Below are 20,396 nucleotides of genomic sequence, written 5' to 3'. Positions count from 1 at the left end.
CTCATACAGCATTTCAAGTTCAGAAGTCATTGACTTAAGTGATTGTTAAAATAGGTTAATAACATTTCATTTCTACTTTTCCATCATTTAATATTTTAAACTTTTAATTTCAAGTAAATTTAAATTCACTGAAGACTTGCAAAGGTAGTACAAAAATGTCTTATATACCCTTTCCCTTCTTCTCTTAGTGTTACTATCATGCATCATTATGGTCCATTTATCAAGTAGAAAATAGCATTGTTACAGTACTGCTGCTGCTGCTGCTGCTGCTGCTAAGTTGCTTTAGTCGTGTCTGACTCTGTACGACCCCATAGATGGCAGCTCACCAGGCTCCCCCGTCCCTGCGATTCTCCAGGCAAGAACACTGGAGTGGGTTGCCATTTCCTTCTCCAATGCAGGAAAGTGAAAAGTGAAAGTGAAGTCGCTCAGTCGTGTCTGACTCTTCGCGACCCCATGGACTACAGCCCCCCAGGCTTCTCCGTCCATGGGATTTTCCAGGCGAGAGTACTGGAGTGAGGTGCCATTGCCTTCTCCTACTAACTCAATTATAGACTTTATTGGGGTTTCACCCATTTTCCCACCAATGGCTTTATTCTGTGTCAGGATCCAGTCAAGATTACCGTACTGTATTTAAATTTCTTAAAATTTTGACTTCACTGCAGATTTTGACCTAAAGATCACTCTTTCATCCTGAAACAGTTTCTTTCCTTGTTGACACTTCCCTGGTTTTCTTCCTGTCTTTGGCAGGTTCTTACTAATTTCCTTCAACATTTAATGATTGAAATTCTTTAGAGCTTGGTCCTTGTTTCTCTTTGTCTCCTTGCTGTTCACTGCCATTGGCCACCTAGTCAGTTATTACATGGCTTCAGATACTGTTGCTATGTTGATAACTCGAAATGCATATTTTATAGGCTTCTTCTATAGACTCCAGGTCCTCATGTCCTTATATCTTCTCCAGATATTTATATCCCCATTCTATATATTATTAACCTCATGTAGATGTGTTTGGAGTCAGATTCATCATCTTTCCTTCCCAACTGATCTTCTTCCATTGTCCCTTACTCACTTGCTTATGCAAACACAAGGTGCTCTTTTTTTTTTTTTTTTTTTTTTACTTTGGATAACACCTACCTAAAGGCTTCCCTGGTGGCTCAGAGGTTAAAGCGTCTGCCTCCAATGCAGGAGACCTGGGTTCGATCCCTGGGTTGGGAAGATCCCCTGGAGAAGGAAATGGTAACCCACTCCAGTATTCTTACCCAGGTACACACACTCATACATTCAGAACATTGTCCAGAATATTTCTTTGCTGTCACTGCTGTTCATTTAGGTCAGGTCCCCATCAGATCTCTCTGGACTTCAGACCCTTGTGGAAGAAGAAAAGTGGTTCTTTCTGCTCAGAAATTAATCTGTTAGTTCAAAAGAATTGTAGGAATAAAGACAAGATGAAAGATCTTGATTATGGTGACCATAAAATTTATTTTCCAAACAAGGAGACTTAAGTGGGATGGGAATATATTAATAGTTATTTCAAGACTGTAGCCAAAGAGCAGATTGGTTTCAGGCAAATTGGAGGTATAATCACCCAGATCTTATTATTATTTTTTTTTACTAGAAGATAAATTTATGTCACTAATGAAGATGTAGGCTTACATAATAAAAGTAGAGGAACCCTAGAAATAGAAATAATGAAGAAATGTCCACAATGCTGTCATATAAATTACCACTCAGGAAATTAAATCAAATTTCCTTTAACAAACAGATACTCTTCAATGTAACACATATATACTGAGTAAATGTAGTTTATTCTACAAACATGTAGAACAAGCTTGCAGTCATTACAGCTTTGAGGTCAAAGATTATACTTCATAGAAGATGCAAATCAAAACAAGTGAAACAAAAGCTGGGAAGTTAGAAATCAGATTACTATAGGAAGTCTTCTGTCCAGTAGATATCCTGGTCAGAAACTCAAGTTTTTTATTACAAACCATAGAGAGTATGCAGACATTTAATTTCAATTAACACCTTGTCTAGTCTGATTAATGCTTTTCTTCTTTGCCTCTTTATGGAAATCAGTATGTAAATATTCTTTGAAGTCAGATAGACTAAAGAATAAATCTACTTTGGCTGCAGATATTGAAGGGTCATGTTTCTTCTGCTTAAAAGAAGGGATGACAGTTATCCTGCTCATTCCATAGGATCTCCGGAATACTTAGTGGGGTAGCATATGTGTGAATTCTTGGCCAGTTTTAAGTCTTAGAAGTGTTTGGTACCAGCAACAGAGGAGGCCTTATTTTGTCTATACCTACAAGCCTAGCCTGGAGCGCACAAGTGGTCTTAAGGAGGGTCCTGGCCCTGTGATGAAGTGGAGTCCAAGCTTGGCATCTGTCTTCCTCCACAGAAGTATTTTCAAAGTCTGAGTGAAATTTTAGATCCTCCACTAGGACTACTGTGGTGGGAATATTGCTCAATGTTTTGCTCAGTCTCTGAGCAAATATAATCCTTCCTTAAAGTTCCCCTGCCCTGGCCCTAACTCTTGGAGGACAGCTGTGGGCCATGTGGCTTCAGATCATTGTAGAGGTGGTCGTGGGTACTAGGAGGGCAGCTGCGTTGAGCTCTCGGGTCAATGAAACGCAGAAGATCAGAAGGCAGACTCAGGAAGTGGACAGTGACAGACCCGAATACTTGAACCCAGGAGAGGACTCCTCTTCAGAAGGCATACCTAGTTTTCTTATTGTTGTGTTTGTTGATTGGTTCTCTACTTTGATGAAAAGTTTATAGCTTTTAGAGTGAAAAATAAGCAGGACCTTGGCTTATGTTCCATAATGTATTGAGTTGCTTATTTGTACTCAGCCTTTTATTCTCCTGAGAAATGTGTAATCTCCATCTCTCCTACCCACCCTCTCCCTAAATGTACAATCTCTGCTCTGACACTCTGGTGTTATAGCTATAGATGTGCTATCAAAACTCGGATAGCGCTTTGGCCCCAGGGGTTTGGGGAACTTGTTTGTAAGCATGCGAGGAAGTCTAGGTAGAAAGGGTGAGTGGCACTCTTTTCTCCTCTTTAGTTGGTACTAGAACTTACTGGAAAAATAAACCTTTCCTTAAATCTCAGCCTGTCCCAGGGAGGATGCCCCAGCCTGTACTCCTAGCATAGTCCCTGATTACCATGATTCAGAGGACAGGCCATCCAGACAGGAGTCCCCAGGTCCCCACCCTGGCCTGCACATCCTCTCCCCACTCCACGGCCCCGCCCCATGCCCGCTCATCATGGTCAGTGCTTGGAGGCACAACTCCAGAGGCAAGGTAAAAGACAGCTGCTCTGCTCTGCTCTCTTCATTGTAGGCAGCGTGAAGTGCTTCCTTCTTAAATCATAGAATGGTATAGCCCCCCAAAGCTTCAAAAAGCAATTCACATACTAGAAAGGCATGGATGAGGAAATTGAAGACCAAAGACAGAAAGTGTCTTAGCCAAAGTCCCAATGTTAATTACTGACAGAACTGGACTTGTATTTAGAAGTACTCAGTAGTTAGCAGCCTTCCTTCTGTGCAATATATAAATGTTTATTGGGGCATATCTAGTTCCAGACAGTCATCCTTATTAATAATGTAACATCATTTAAGGGTATGTGCATAATGGCATTGTGTTTATTTCCTTTATTGATCATTATTAATATTTCAGTGCTACTTCATTTTTTTTTTCTGAGAACTTTATCATAAATGACTATGCGTGTCTTAGGGATCTTACTTTAAAAATGTTTTTAAAAACTCAGTTTGTGGCATGAATATGGAGGAGATGCTTTTCACTGTTTGTTAGGAAATGACATATCAATTCCTTACATTAAAACACATGTTCTATGCCCCTTCCCAGTCCATGCCTTCCAGGTACTACAGAAAACCATTTCTGGGTTAGATTATGACAAGGAAGTGCCTTTTGCATTTGTTGTGGGATGAATGAAGGATTTAGATCTTCAGTTCAACATTGAACAAATTTGCAGAGAACATTAAAATCCTTTACCTTGACAATTCTGATGCCCATCATTCTATTACATTTGAGTCATGGACTGTTGATTAAAAATACCTTATATGCCTCCAACTCTAAATGCACTCAGAAACATTTTTAAGAGCTTATTTAAATTTCTAGTTTCTTCACTGCATTCCTATAAGGAATTTGAATAAACAGATTAGCCTTTCCACCTTGAGTTTACAATTAGGGACCAGAAGAATTCAGCCAGTATCAAGCATGTTGATAAAAGCACGCCATGCGTATGCTGTCATCTTAATTTGCTCAAGACTTTAGTACTTGAAAAATTCTGCATAATGTTCTCAATGCCCAGTATTCCTGCAAAGCTAGAGACTGCATTCTCAGAGGGCTCATTTCATCTTCAGTTTCTAGTAATATTTCTGTTTTGTCTATGCATGGTGAGTTTAAAGCTAGTTTTAGGAGTCCCTCATCCTGATTCCCTATCTCCACACAGATTTTGAATTTCAGAACTTGCAAGATCATTACATACCTGTAAGTAGAGATGTGTGGAAGAAAGGGGTTAGTAGATAAGGCTCTTATCAAGTATCCCAGTCAGGATGAGGCTTTTAGAACAACAGCCTGCTCTGAGTCTATATGTTATGGGAAGATAAAAATGTGATATTTGAATTCACACTGAGCACCTAGTGCCAGAGTATTAATTAGATGCATGAAATGTAAATACCTCTCACTTGGGATTATTTTAACTAATCTTAGGCATAAACACAAAGATGCCCCAGATAGAATTTTTCCTATATTTGAGCAAAAAATATGATGAATAAGGTTTGTACAGGAATTGGTGAAGTTCTGTAGCTGTTTTGGGGGCAGAAATAACTGTTTGGCAGGCTGTCTGATAAATTATTTAGACACATTAGTAAAAATAGTTCTGGTCATTGCCCCTTAGAACTAATTGATTTGAGTAAACAGTCATTAGTGTGATTGAAACAACAGAATTCATGTCCTGTTTCAGGATCATTTGTGCCAAAATTTCAACTTAGGTCATGAGATCTAATGAAGTAACAAGCATTTATTATTCACCCACTGTGTGCCAGGGGCTGTGCTGAGCACTTTGGATACAGGGATAGAAATCATAGATTACAGACTGACTGTTGAAGCTTCCTAATATAATGGGATTACATTAAAACATCAGAATCTATTCCACTCATAACCAAATTTACCATTTTGTCTATGCTTTCTCCATCTAACTCAGTATGATCCCTATCCCTAGCTTGGATAAGTACAGTCAAATTTTCAAATTTAGATTCTTGATATTTTTTATCATTGAAAAAACAGATGAAGAGCTCAAAAGAGAACAACAATAATAAGCTTTGTGCCTTTTGTCCCAAAACATTCAGTTTTCACTGGCCTCTGTAGCAGGTGATATATGATTTTCTAGATTGTCTCACAAGCAGAACTCAAATATCTAGAAGTTTACTTTATCCAAATACATCTTTTGCAATTGAAAGTGTGTGTTTGTGTATGTGTGTGTATTTTATTTTACTTATCCACCTCTCTATACTTATCTAAAACATTTTTTAGGGGAGAACAGCTTTAAAAAAATACAAAATGCCCAAAGGTAAGACACACAATATGAAAGAAATCATTATTAACCAATTTAAGCATTCACTTTCCAAGTTGCCTTACGACACTGGCCCAGGAATAAAGAGATACCGCTTCCCATTAAAGCAGAAGACCACCCAGCGCTTTCTCCTTGGCCTCCACTCACACTATTCCTAGAAGGATGATACAGACATACTTTATTATGGATCTGAAGCATGCTGCTGCTAAGTCACTTCAGTCGTGTCAGACTCCGTGCGATCCCATAGACGGCAGCCCACCACGCTCCCCCGTCCCTGGGATTCTCCAGGCAAGAACACTGGAGTGGGTTGCCATTTCCTTCTCCAATGCAGGAAAGTGAAAAGTGAAAGTGAAGTCGCTCAGTCATGTCCGACTGTCAGCGACCCCATGGACTGCAGCCTTCCAGGCTCCTCCGTCCATGGGATTTTCCAGGCAAGAGTACTGGAGTGGGGTGCCATTGCCTTCTCCAATCTGAAGCATGGTTGTAAGTAAAACTTAATTCTCTATCAGGAAAACCCAAGATGAAGTGGAAATTTATTTCCTGGTAATGCTGGGTGTTTTCTGCTTAGAAAGAAATGGCACTGTATTGTGGACACTGTTTCTAATTAGCAAGCTTCTGAAATATGATATCTTATTGAGCAAAATGGCCATTCCATGCGTAACTGCAGTTTCAGCAGTACCTTTTTATTTCTGGTTATTAATTGCATTTAAGAGGCGTCAAAGTCATTAATTTACTGAACCAACATGGAGAGCGTGGAGCAGTTAAGTTTATAAATGACACCATCATGCTTCAGTATGTTTGAGCTTAATGACATTCTATCACATGAAATATTCTAATATCCTTGTACTTGATGTAACTGGTGACATTAGACTGCTAGCACTGTGGTAGTATTTGTCGCATTAATTGTATTGAACTAACTAGACACAAGTAGACTGTTAATAGAGCTTGCAGTTAGATCTTCATTGTCCTGGCTGTAAATTATATTACCATTATTTTTGTTTTTCTTTTGGAAACATCAAGCTTTCTCAATATTATGACAGTCATACTATTGTTGAAGTCTTTAAGGAGAGGGTAAATATGCTAATAGCATTCTGGAAGGGACTAATTCTAAGCCAAAGTGAGTAGTATAGCACAAAAAAGTGTAACTTTTCCTTTGAAGATTCCATTTTTTAGAAGTTAGGGAAAGCACTGTACTCAAAAACATCCTTACCAAAATTCACAACTTGTTTCACCCATTATTTCAAATCCTTTATATTAGAAGTTTAGGCAAACATGAAGGGGAATGTTCAACTACCAGGAAAATATTTTAAATATTTATACGATTGGGAGATGTATGAGTTAACCTCTGAGTATTTTTTTTTTTGGATTGAACAGAATTTCAACTATTATCTCTATGTTTTAATAAGATTTTCAATTCTTCTTCAAATATGGCCTTGCTTCTGCATCAAAAACTGCATATACTCTTTTTTCTATCAGGCTAACAAAACAACAGTGTTTATGGTGGAATTGATACAGATATTTCTAGTGTATGTTTTAGTTTTTCATAGTCAACTCTCTATTATTTCTGTTAAGGTTCAAACTCCCTAAGTAACTATCTCCACACCTCCCTTCACTCATTATTTTATTGATTGGTTGCTCATTTTAGATCTATAGAAACCCTCACTCTTTATCTGGATATAAACTCTCATATTTTTCTTAGCTACTAGAGAACCCTCTAAGAATTTCCAAGGCAGAGGTCCCATTTGACAGTGGCTTCCCAATCAGTAATTATATGTATGATATAATGCACATTAAAGAGTTTGCTCTTTAAATAGTCAATTTGTTGAAACTTGGACAAATTGTCTTTAAATTGGCTGATGCAGTTTCATTTGACAGTGGCATTTTATTTATTAATTCATCTTATTAAACTGCTTTCCACAAGTTAAGGCAAAAGAATCATTTATGATTTCTTCTAGTCTCAACAGAAATAAAATAATGTTGATGTGTCTCCTCGCTTCAGACTTTACACTTCCACCAAATGGGTACCATTTTATACTGATAATACCACTATCAGAGTAGTTTAAAAAAGACCTCAAAGCAGAGAACACTGGATATGTTAGCCTTGCGTAGGTTTATGTTCATTGTATATAAATGGATGCTAGTCAATCTCATAGTTTCTTTGACTTGGCTTTCATTATCTGGAAATATCTGCACCTACGTGTATATTTAGACACATGCATATGTATATATGCGTGTATGTATATTTCATATATATATGTATATATATATAAGTATGGTAGGTTTCAGGAACCAGCTGAAGGACTTCACTGTCTTTCTAAGAAGAAGGAGAACAACAATCTTCCTGAGTAGTGGTATTTACTAGAGTGAAGCATGAAGAATGAGAAAGGATTAAACTTCAAACAGGTAGACATTACTCTATCACTATCATAGGATTATGTAGGTGCATAATCCAATTTGTGTTTATAATCCCCATACTTCTCTGTTCTTTCAGTGATTCAGGGGACAGCTTACAGATTTCTCCCATTGTAAATGTGATTTTTAGATGATTCATTGGAACTAAACATTTGCCAGGCATTTGGGCCATCATCTAGTGGGTTGAAGAAGCTGTTTTATTCCTGTAACCTGCAAACTGAAGGTCAAGCAGGAAGGTAGGGGTGCTCTCAGGGTCTCCTGCCACATGGGACCCATTTCCCTCATCCTTTTGTACCTGCATACTGTAGAGTTGAGTTTTTCAGAAAGAAGGCTGGAGGAAATCATAAGATGGCAACCACTCTGCTGATCATAGCTTTTCCCTTGAAATCCCATAACACAGACTTTATTTTTTGACTCTGATGGTGAAATATCTTGTCTGAACTGTTGACTCCTGGGAAGTAGCTTTACAGTAATGACCCCCACAAGCGTGCCATAACATTTCACAGGTTTTTATCACTTAGTCTCGTCTGACTCTTTTGCACCCTCATGGGCCATAGCCTGCCAGGCTCCTCTGTCCACAGGATTTCCCAGGCAAGAATACTGGAGTGATTTTCCATTTCATTCTCCAGGGATATCTTCCTGACCAAGTGATCAGACCGGCATCTCCTGTGTCTAATGAATTGAAGGAGGATTCTTTACCCACTGAGCTACCAGGGAAGCCCCCTAGGTTTTTATAAGTTGCATAATTCTGCCAAATCATTGTGAATGTTAGGATTCCTTCTAGTTGCTTCTATTGTAAGTAACTGCTGAAATAAAAATGCAGAATTAGATGAGTAACTGATTTTCCCAATAAACATTTACCTCCTGAAGCTATGCCACTAACCAGATGTGTGAACACCCTAAGCTGGGAGCTCTGTGGGTACTACACTGCTGCACTTTCTCCTTCTTTTCCTCCTCTGCCAAAGACTCATGACTCTCTGTGGGAGATTTCTCGACGGTGGATGCTTTGTTAGCATTTATTTACCTTATCAGAGGGCCTCATACTTTATGCTTTGTTGAAAGAAAAACAAAGAGCACATTTAAAAAGCTTACTGTCAGACCCCATCACGACTGTCAGACCCCATCACGATATACTCTGAATCAGTTATTTTAGGATGAGACTCCAAAATTTACATTTTCTCAGGTTTACCAGCAGGTCTTACCTAATTCATCTAGGACTATCCTATTGCACAACACTGAAAAAATGTGGCTTCAGGGTTAATTAATCCCAAAGCCTTGCATTCCCAGAATGAAGCATTTGTGAATGCTGGTGGTTTCTGCTTTAGTTGATCCCGAGTGAAGCAGTACTGAATCTGCTGTCTAATGTCTTATCCTCCTGGGAAACAAGAGAACAAACAAACAAATGCACACTCAGGGAGAACTGTTTGAAATAATAGTGTAATGGGACAGTTCCAAACACGCCTAAGGGAGGCAGAAGTGGTCTTGAGAATTCTGGGGTTCAGAAATGGTCCTGAACGGAGAAAGAGGGTGGGCATAGCAGCATATTGGGAACAGTGGGAACATGTGCTTTTGGTTGCTGGTTCTCCTTTGCATGTGAATTTCTGTGTTTACACAGGACTTGGGGTATATAGAAGTAGAGTCCCCTTGGGCATCTATTGTTCTGTGTTCAGCTAAGTTCAGGCTGCTGCTGCTGCTGCTAAGTCGCTTCAGTCGTGTCCGACTCTGTGCGACCCCATAGATGGGGGCCCAGTGTCTCTGGGATTCTCCAGGCAAGAACACTGGAGTGGGTTGCCATTTCCTTCTCCAATGCAGGAAAGTGAAAAGTGAAAGTGAAGTCGCTCAGTCGTGCCCGACTCTTAGTGACCCCATGGACTGCAGCCTACCAGGCTCCTCCGTCCATGGGATTCTCCAGGCTAGAGTACTGGAGTGGGGTGCCATTGCCTTCTCCAGGCAAGAATCAATAAACATGGCAAGGCATTATGGATAGTAAGGAAGAATACATTTACAATAGAAAATTCTATAACAAAAGGATTGTCTTTCTCTTGAGGGTTCTGGGGATTGTCCTACTGAGAGGGATTTCGGAATCAGGTGTAAGATGTGTGTTTCCTTTTTTTAAGACCACGAGGACTGGAAGGCTCCAAAAGCAGAAGAATAATGAAATAAACTTAGGCAAAGCAGTAGTTGAAAATACAGACTGATATCCAGATTTTGCAAAGACTGAAAAGCCAAAGGCAGGTTTTAGGATCAAGGTATAGAGAAAGGAAGCCACAAAATAGGGAGAGGAGAGCAACTACTCATGAATTGAGCACAGTATGGATGAGCCAAGGCTATTACTGAGAAATTGGAATGTCACCTACTAATATGTAGAATGAAATACAATGTGTGGGTGGGTTTAAATGCCTCAAGGTGGGCCAAAACTATTAGCCTTTTTTGAGCATGATTAAGTGTGCTGCTTTTCAGTGGATTACTGTGGTTACATCATGTGCAGTTCAATTCGATGGTTGGTGTACTAAGCAGCGGGGTGCCTATATTGAAAGTTTCTGCTCTAGGTTCTGTCTACATTCTTGTTGAAACCTTGCCACTGGTGTTATATTTGTTCTAGGCAGGTGCATCAGTTTCTATCAGTAGTTGGTCATCTGTTTGCCCAATGGAGTCATTAAGATTTAGAGGAAAGACATGGAATCTGGAGTTAGGTAGTCCTGGGACCTTCAATTACTCCCCCTTAGTCCATTTTCTATATAAATGAGATAATTGTATGTATCTTCTCAGGGTTAAATGAAAGAGCAGGTGTGCCAGTGTTATGAATACTCCAGGTATTCAGAAAATATAATTGCTTTCTCCTTTTACTCTCTGATATTCCACAGCTTCATAAAATTTGACCCTTATGATTTTGTCTGTGCTCTTATTCACTTGAGACTTTTGATTAGTTACCTTGTCAACCACTATGTGGTCGATTTAAGGTATGTAAAACAAGCATTCATCTATTCTACACCGTTTCTACCCCAGCCACATCTATGTTATATTAAGTGATCTTTGAAGCAGTTCTAATGGGGTTTGATCCCTTGGGTCAGGAAAGAACCTGCTTCTGATGTCTCCTGTGCTCATGTGTCCCAGGATTTTTGACTTGTCTATTGAAGTGGGCAGCAACAGCTAGAACACCTGGCCTGTCTCCCCTTAGGTAAGGAATGGCCTCATTTGTTTAGGTGAGAATTTGCAACTATTCTGGTCTAATCTTCAGTTGAAGTGAAGTGAAGGAAAAGTCTCTCAGTCATGTCCCACTGTTTGCAACCCCATGGATTATACAGTCCATGGAATTCTCCAGACCAGAATACTGGAGTGGGTAGCCTTTCCCTTCTCCAGGAGATCTTCCCAACCCAGGGGTCAAACTCAGGTCTCCCACATTGCAGGCGGATTCTTTACCAGCTGAGCCAAAGGAGTGTAATGTTACAGGCTAATTAATAAAAAGAAAACATGTAATCAAATTACAGAAAATTAAGTCAACTCTATCAGTTATTTTGAAAAAGTAAATCTAGAAAAGCAATGCTGAGCCCCTCCCCAATAGACACTTTTGTTTCCTGAAAGTAGAAACAGCTTTGACACCAGATTCAGAAAATCTGTGACTCTTGCTCCTGCCACTGAAGATTTGTGTGACGTTTGCGACATGAAGCAGGACAGTAACTTGTGATGTTTGCTTCCTTATGGGTGAATAGAGGATATAAAATGCTTTTAACTGGTTTCTTGAAAGAGCTGAATTGGATTTTAATTGTAATGCCCCTAAGACAAAGCTGGCTTGCAATAAATGCCAGTCCCATTCTCTTTCCTGTTATTTTGTGATTTGAGTTCATTTCTTTTATGGAAGTGGTGTTTCCATCTTTCTTTAAACTCCTGCTGTACATGTGGGACAACAACCCAATAGCTAGCAAAGGATATGGCTTCAAAAGGAAAGTAGTAATCTGCATTGCCCTGCGTGGCCCTGACATTGCTGGGCACTAGTGCTCACATCAGTTGCTGACTTGGAGACATTCTCCTTGGCTGGCTGGCTCCGTGCGTGAGCTAGCACTGAGTGTGGCATCTCTCACCAGACCTCAGGCTGCAAGGAATTGGTAATGGGAAATGCCATCTTTGCTAGCTGTGTATGGAAAATCATGCTTATTTCATAAGTAAAGGGAACTAAGCAAAACTATCAAATATTTGCTTAGTATCTGATTGTCTCCAAATTGGTAAATATCAGCAAGAATATATGTTAGAATACATATATAGTATGTTTGATTTCTTCTTTAAGCCTGAGGGTCTTCAGAGTGCTTAGCTGTAAACTGTGATTATCAAGGCTCATGTGTTCTCCCAAGAGTTTTGTAAGAAACAAATAATATACATGAGAATAATATACATGAGAAAGAGCCATAGGTGCTTGTATGGTGGCTTCAACATCACCTTAAAACACCAGTGGTTTTATTACTGGTGTTATTAATTTTGATTCACATAGGAATTTTTTTCTTTGATGTTCACTTGACATTTCCCTTGAAGATATCTCTTATTAGTTTGATGTGTCCTGTGAGCTAATCACTTCATCAATTCTGCTTGCGTACTATAGCCAACTCCAGCTGAAATAACTTGGCAGATGCAGTTCGTTTCCACTAGTGTAGTCTTTCAAGGATAGAATGGAAATGTCTAGAGCAAACCTGGAAGAATCCCAGAACATGACCCTGAATACACATCAAGAGGTGTCTTGTTCATATTGTTTTGTGGGCATCCCTCTCCATGGGCCACTGAGACACATAAACAGGAATGATGTTTAACGAGTTAGGTAACCTTTAAGGCCTATATACCATATACAACTTGAATACAGCTAGCCAGTGCCTTGTCACTGAAGTGGGCAAGGTGTTAAAATCATATTTGCTTAGAATGGACACTTGAAATTATTTTACAACGGGATTAAGCTCCTCAAGTCTTGACACAAGGCAGATATCAAACTATGATAGAACCTAGGAAAATACTTCTGCAGTATTAACCATCAATGCAGATATTTAAAGTATAGTTCTGTTTCTACCAAGAGTGTGCAGAGACAAAAAGACTAAGAAGGGGTTACATAACCTTCCTATTTCCAGATTCTGCTGAAATCCAGCTCCAAAGTTGGAATTGTTTGTGTATGTGTGTGTGCCCAATCGCTCAGTTGTGTCCAAATCTTTCTAACCCCATGGACTGTAGTCTCCCAGGTTCCTCTGTCCATGGAATTTTCCAGGCAAGAATACTCGACTGAGTTGCCATTTCCTACTCCAGGGGATATTCTAGACCCAGGAATTGAACCCGAGTCTCTTGCATCTCCTACACTGACCGGCATCTGGGAGGCCTGGAATTGTTTATAAAGAACTCTATATTTCATTATATATCCTACTCAAATACCATTCAGTGTGTCTGGAATTTTATCCTGGAAATCCACTGCAAGCAATCTCCATGTTACTTGTCTTGACTCCTGAATTCTGATTTATCATCTCTAGTAAGCAAGCTGGTGAGCATCACACAGGAGGTTCACAGGGCTTAGCTATTCAAGAAGTGTGGGTTGAAGTTCAGACTTCATGTACAATCTGGGTGACAAGCTGTAAAGGCATGTTTTCTGCCTAAAACACTATAGAGCAATCCTTTGTCATAAGACTCTCCTCCATAGCTTGTGCCTTATATTTTATGGGGAGATGTCAGGTATATGTTGGGTATATACTCTATTTATCTCAGTTCTTAAAAATCCTCAGTGGATAACAGAAGTCCAGTGACAATACTGACTGTAATATACCTTGCTAATGCATACAGATACACAGTAGTAACTTCTTTAGAGTTGGTACTTGGGATATAGGAGGAGGTGGAAGACAGGGAATGGGGAGAGAGTAACTCATAACCTGTCTGGATTAAGCTGGTTATGACCTGACTGACTGTTAGCCCAGGCTGCTTGCAAAGACAGTTGTTTCTGATCCCCACTACAGGGCCTGGGATGTGGTTTACACAGCTGGCTGAAAGAGTGGAGGTTTCTCTAATAAAGAGTGAAGCCTGGTGACAGAAGCTGACAAAAGTGAGGAGACTTTCTGGCCCCAGTTATCTATAGAAGGAAAAAAAAAAACAGAATAACAGTTACTGCTTATAGGAGTTCCACTACCCACACTTTCATCCACATGAGTGCCAGACCACTGTCCTAAGTTCCTGATACATTTCCAGGCTTTCTCAGCATTCTTTAGGAATCAGGCAGGACCAGTTTGTAGGTTGAAGGTCCTCAGTGTTTGTATCAGACCAAATTGGCGTAAGTAGACACCAAGAATCACTTATAAATAACTCACATATTCTGAATACTGACCATGCTTTCCCAACAGTCATATGGAAAAGATATTACTATTGTCCTTATTTTATAGATGCAAAATCTGTGAATGTCTGAGTAGCTGTAAGTGGTGCAGCTTGCATCTGGTCTCACTTTGATTTCCTCTGGGATCCTTAAAGGCCTGAATCAGGCTTGGTATACCTTGCCTCTGCAATGTGGTAAGTAAGGGCATCTGAAAGTACAAAAGGTAGCTACTTTCCTAGATCCATTAGATTAAGTTGACCTCTGGACTCTAGAATCTTGACTATAAGAGGGGAATCAGAGAAACATGGCCAGGCCATTTACCTGTAATGTTATCTGTGGTATCTGTGGAATTCTTCGGTTCAGCATCTTAAAGATACAACACAGATCAATGAGAATATTCAATTCCATCCTTTTAATGAGGACAGTAGTTTACTACCCTGCTATCTTTAACTGAATATATATTGCAACCAAAAATATTACATGAATGGCAATCGTTAAGTCCTTCTGATTGAAACTAATCATCTGAAGAAGTCTTGCCCCAGCCTGTGGTAGGGAGCTATCTGTGCCTCTGCCAGCTAGCCTCAGGGAGGCCCTTCACAGAGCACCCCAGATCTTTTGTATAGGGATACCCACTTTTGAACTCACAGTATTCACCAGGATTCATGCATGTGCCAACATTTTGACCTCTGTTTAGTGACATCACTAATTTATTTCTATGAATGCTCTTCCAAGTGGCTCTGTAAGATGGTGGCTGCAGACTTCATTAGCTCAGCCTTCAGAACTGCTTCTTGTTTTCAGTAGTTACATTTTCTGGACTTCCGCCATGGTTCAGTGGTTAAGACTTCACCTTCCAGTACAGGGGCTGTGGGTTCAATCCCGGTTGGGGAGCTACGATCCTATATGATTCCCCAGCCAAAAAACCAAAACCTAAAACAAGCAACATTGTAACAAATTCAATAAAGACTTAAAAAAAAATCTTTAAAAATAATAGTTATTCATTCTCAATTTTCTGTCACTTTTACTGAAACAGGTTTTGCCTATATTCATGTTTTTTAATGGGCCCTCTGACAATATGTTCTATGAAAAGGAAAATAATTTTAAAAGAAGTTTCATGAGGCTCTGAATTCAGTTAACAAGTTCTTATCCTCACTGGCAGGTACTCTTACAGTGCATTCGTTTTTGTTGGGCTCCTTATCCACTTTTATGGTTATACTGTGCTCCTTATACTGGGTTGTGATAAGATTTTCTCCTGTAGGATCCTGGAATTATTGACTGTTCCAAGTAGAAAGTCCCTTTGAGTTTATCTGAGTCAAAATTATGACTGATATTTGAATCTTTTCTGATTTTGGCTGACACTTTCAATATCAGGAAGTTTACTCCTAATTATTCTACCTGCTGTTTAATCTGGGGCATTTAAAAGGCCTATACCATAAAATGAAATATCCTGCCTTGTGATTTCTACCCTGTTCTTTTCGTGGTTGGTCTCTTTGCACCTAGAAAAGTGGTTCTCAAAAGTTTATATGCATCAGAGTCAGCTGGAGGGTAAAATAAATTACTGTCCTCACTCTCGAATTATCATTTTCTGTAAATCTGGGGAGCGGTCTGAACCTTTGCATTCCTAACACATCTCTGGGTTATTTTGATGACGCTGATTCTCATTTTGAGACTCTGATCTGAATATGTCTTCTTTCATTTTCTAAAGCCTTTAAACCCTTCCCCGACAAAATAGCTTTTTGTTTCCCAGCTAAATAACCCCAGTTCCTTCTTTTGAGGCTCTGATTTGTCAACCATGTCACCATGAACTTCCCTGCCGTACCGGTACCTGTCAGTCACTGGACTTCAGGGGGCCAAACAGACACCACAAGTGAGTGAAGCCGTCAAAGGTGGCCATAGGATGGGTCAAGGAGGTAACAACTGTTGACTTGTTACACAACTCAGCAGGCCTGACCTAAAGCATCTGCATGCCATTTTTTTCAAGCATCAAACCTACTTAACAAAATCTGCTTCCCAGCTGAATTTGACCCAGGGGATAATACTTTGGGGCCTGAAGGCATAGTAATTAAAATGGAGCCTGAGATCAGAATGTGTTATGTAAGTCAGATATCAAGTTACTGTCCAGGGTTGTCTGATGCTTTTCGTACATGAAACCAATTCTAAAAATAACTTGTAGTACATTAAAAATAATTTTTAAGGAGTTACCTAGCTTCTTAGTTATGAGATCAATATGTATCTCATGCTGATACCATCATGAGATAAATAAGAGAGTTAAAAAGCAAATATAATTGATGAGCTGGGCCATCCTAACTTTGCTTGTTGCCATTATTTAAAATTTAATTACTGTATTATGTTTCCAGATGTTGATTTTAGACATTTTATCATATCCTTTATTGCTCAAAAGTGTTTTCTATGTGTTTATAATATAGGTTATTTATGTTTCTTGGATATAGAAAAATCCATTAACATGAAGCAAATATTTTTGAAACCTAACCAGATTTTTGTCTTTGTTTTCCCAGAAAGTTTCTCCATAGAAATGTGTGGCCAGGAGTTGAGCCTAATGCTTTCTGAATAAGATATTAACAATATTGTAGTGTATGCTGGGAATTTAGAAAGGTAATTTATTCTTAAAGCTTCGTAGGGAAATGTCAGTTTAATAAGTGGGCTATGTGCTTCTGTAGGGTTTTTTTTGGCTTGTTATACACACTGTTTCAGTCCACAGTCCAGTTCTGGCCTTTCCGTTAATTTTACCTTGTCTCTAGTTTGATTTTTGTTGTCCTAGGATAAATGTAGAATGGAATAAAATTAGCAGATCTCTAACTACAGTCCTTAAGTGTGGCAAAATTCATTCTGGATCAACTTTTCCAGGAGTTCTGACAAGATGCAACTCTCCTGCAGTATGGTCAAGGCTCAACTTCAGCTCAAGAGCACCTGTCCTTCCGTACTGCCTTCTATTCCCACCACTATGACCCCCCTTTGGTGACTCTTGCACTTTAAAAGCACTCAGGACCCTTTTCCAGTAAGTGTTCAGATGGGGCAGTGGCTGGGCCACTGTGGGCTGGAAGATGTTTTAGATATCATCCCTTGGCAGGAGGTGAAGACTTGAGAGTACCCAGAAGCCAGCGGGTGATACAAATGTGTGTGTGTGTGGCTGGTAGGATACTCCTGCCGTGCTGAGAGGAGGCAGGCTGCACTGGTGAGGGGCCATTCTCTGATTGCTGAAGAGGCCCTCAGAATCTAGACTGTTTTTCATTTGCTTTTAAAGTTGAATCTCCTGGTTGTCAAAAACTTGCTTATTAAAAACAAGACCCAGACCCTGTAGCCTAAAACAGGCAAATCTACCAACAACGTCTATGAGCTGATAGGAATGGACATCACACACCCCAGAGTAGAGGGCATCGGAACACTCCACTTTGCAAAACAGTTAAGTGCCCATCTTTCATCTATTTCTGATAATGACCAGAGCTATCCATGCCCAAGTATTAAGTATTAAAGAATTATATGCCAAACTTCACAAAATACTTTTTCTAAACCCAGAAACTTTTCTGTTTATCACTGTGTATATAAAAATGATAATACATAAAGAAAAAGATTTTATAAAACTACTGATGTTTTGAAGTAGTTCTATTTTAGAAGAGAATCTTGACAAAACCTGAGCCTTTTTAGGAAAAAAAATGATAAAGCAATAATTTACTGAAAAGCTAGATGGGATTTTCAGTTACCTTGTGCAAAACACAGAACAAATGTATGCTGAGGATCAGAAGTTTGTGGTACTTGAAAAGCAAACAGATCAAACTAAAGCACAAAACAAATGCACAAACGCAACTCAGCCAAGCGATTAAGCTAGAGAGGCATGAAAAGAGAAATGGCTGAGGAAGCAGGGCAGTTAGCTGGAACCTTGCACAGGCTGATTGTCACTCAGCCTTGTAAGGGGTTCTGCAGTACAGTCACATTACCTGACACATGGAAGTCATTGTCTACTGGAACTGAAACAACACATGTGCTATGCTGTGCAGTCGCTCAGTTGTATCTGACTCTTTGTGACCCCATGTACTGTAACCTGCCAGCCTCCTCTGCCCATGGAATTTTTCAGGCAAGAAAACTGGAGTGGGTTGCCATTTCCTTGTCTAAGGGATCTTTCCGACCCAGTGATCAAACCCCCATCTCCTTCATTTCCTGCACTGGCAAGTGGATTCTTAACCACTGAGCCATCTGGGAATCCAGAGATAATGCATGACTAAGGATCAGTTAGAAAAAGCCTGTAGGTGTGATGATTGGAAAGTATTTATTTTGTTTCATTATTATTATTTTAATGATTGAAGGAAGGCTGCCTACTTCTCCTCATTGGAACCTTACACAGAGGAAAGCCTAGCAGAGCACACAGGGATCAAGAAGATCAGATGGGAGATAGTGCGAGGTTTTCTTATTGATTTTTTTCTGGATGATCTATCCATTGTTGAAACTGGGGTCTTGAAGTTCTGGAGAATCGCAGGGTCGGGGAGCCTGGTGGGCTGCCATCTATGGGGTCACACAGAGTCGGACATGACTGAAGTGACTTAGCAGCAGCAGCAATATTGTATAGTTGTCTGTTTCTTCTTTCATATCTGTCAGTATTTACTTAATATACTGAGGTGCTCCAATGTTGGGTACATACATATTTATGATTATTATGTCTTCTTGATGAATTTTCCCTGTTATTATCATATAATGATCATCCCTGTCTCTTGTTACAGTCTTTGCCTTAAGGTCTTTTCTTGTTTGATAAAAATGTAGCTACCCTGCTTTCTTTTGGTTAATACTAGCATGGAACACCTTTGTGCATTCTTTTATGTTGAACCTATGGGTGTTCTTAAAGCTGAAATGAATTTCTTGTCAGCAGCATATAATTTGCATCTTTAAAAAAATCCATCCAATAACTACTTTTAATTGGAGAATTTAATTCATTTACCTTTAGAGTAATTATTGATGGGTAAACATTAGTAAATGCTTGATGTATTCCTCTGTGGATGATCTTGCATTTTATTTTTCTTGTTCTTCAGCTCCATAATTTCTGTTTTATTCTTCTTTTATGGTTTCTATATCTTTGTATACTTCTTATTTTAGTCCTGTATCATGTCCCCGATTTTGTTAAATTATCTTTCTGTGGGTTTTGTTGTTTTGTTTTATGTTTTTGTAGATCTTTAAGCTTCCTTGTAAAAGCTATTTTGAGTTATTTACCAGGTAAATTTCAGATTCCCTGTCTTTGGGGATAGTTACTGAAAGGTATTTATGATCCATTGTTAGAGTCAAGTTTTCTTGTTTTTTTGTGTTCCTTGAAGCCTTGCATTGCTGTCTTCATGTTTGAAGTAGCAGTCACCTCCTCCAGTCACTAATGACTGACTTGAAGGGAGAAATAACCTTTTGTCAGGCATGGTCGTGACCTATGGACGCTCTTGTTTCATACTGCTTGCTCCCTCTTGTGGCCGAATTCTTTTTTAAAAAATATTTATTTATTTATTTTAATTGGAGGCTAATTACTTTACAATATTGTATTGCCACTACAATATTGTAAAGTAATTAGCCTCCAAGGCAATGGCAGCCCACTCCAGTACTCTTGCCTGGAAAATCCCATGGACAGAGGAGCCTGGTAGGCTGCGGTCCATGGGGTCAAGAAGAGTCGGACACGACTGAGCGACTTCCCTTTCACTTTTCACATTCATGCATTGGAGAAGGAAATGGCAACCCACTCCAGTGTTCTTGCCTGGAGAATCTCAGGGACGGGGGAGCCTGGTGGGCTGCTGTCTGTGGGGTCACACAGAGTCGGACACGACTGAAGTGACTTAGCAGCAGCAGTGGTTTTTGCCATACATTGACATGAATCAGTCATGCGTGTACATGTGTGCCCCATCCTGAACCCACCTCCCACCTCCCTCCCCATCCCATCCCTCAGGGTTGTCCCAGCACACTGGCCCTGAGTGCCCTGTCTCATGCATCGAACCTGGACTGGCGATCTATTTACATATGGTAATATGCATGTTTCAATGCTATTCTCTCAAATCATCCCACCCTCGCCTTCTCCCACAGAGTCCAAAA

The 20,396-nt window shown here is 39.6% G+C and overlaps 1 protein-coding gene and 1 non-coding gene across 3 annotated transcripts in view; both read left to right on the top strand.

Annotated features, from left to right (window-relative positions):
• NRG3 (neuregulin 3) overlaps nt 1–20,396 on the top strand; it is a 1,219,292-nt gene that overhangs the window by 276,074 nt on the left and 922,822 nt on the right. The gene's annotated exons all lie outside the window — the stretch shown is intronic.
• On the top strand, nt 1,141–1,212 carry TRNAW-CCA. Its single transcript has one exon. It is a non-coding gene; the product is annotated as a tRNA-Trp (tRNA).

The sequence above is a fragment of the Oryx dammah genome, unplaced genomic scaffold (assembly GCF_014754425.2).
Source record: "Oryx dammah isolate SB20612 unplaced genomic scaffold, SCBI_Odam_1.1 HiC_scaffold_6, whole genome shotgun sequence".
Lineage (NCBI taxonomy): Eukaryota > Metazoa > Chordata > Mammalia > Artiodactyla > Bovidae > Oryx > Oryx dammah.
This window is presented reverse-complemented; position numbering and strand designations above follow the sequence as displayed.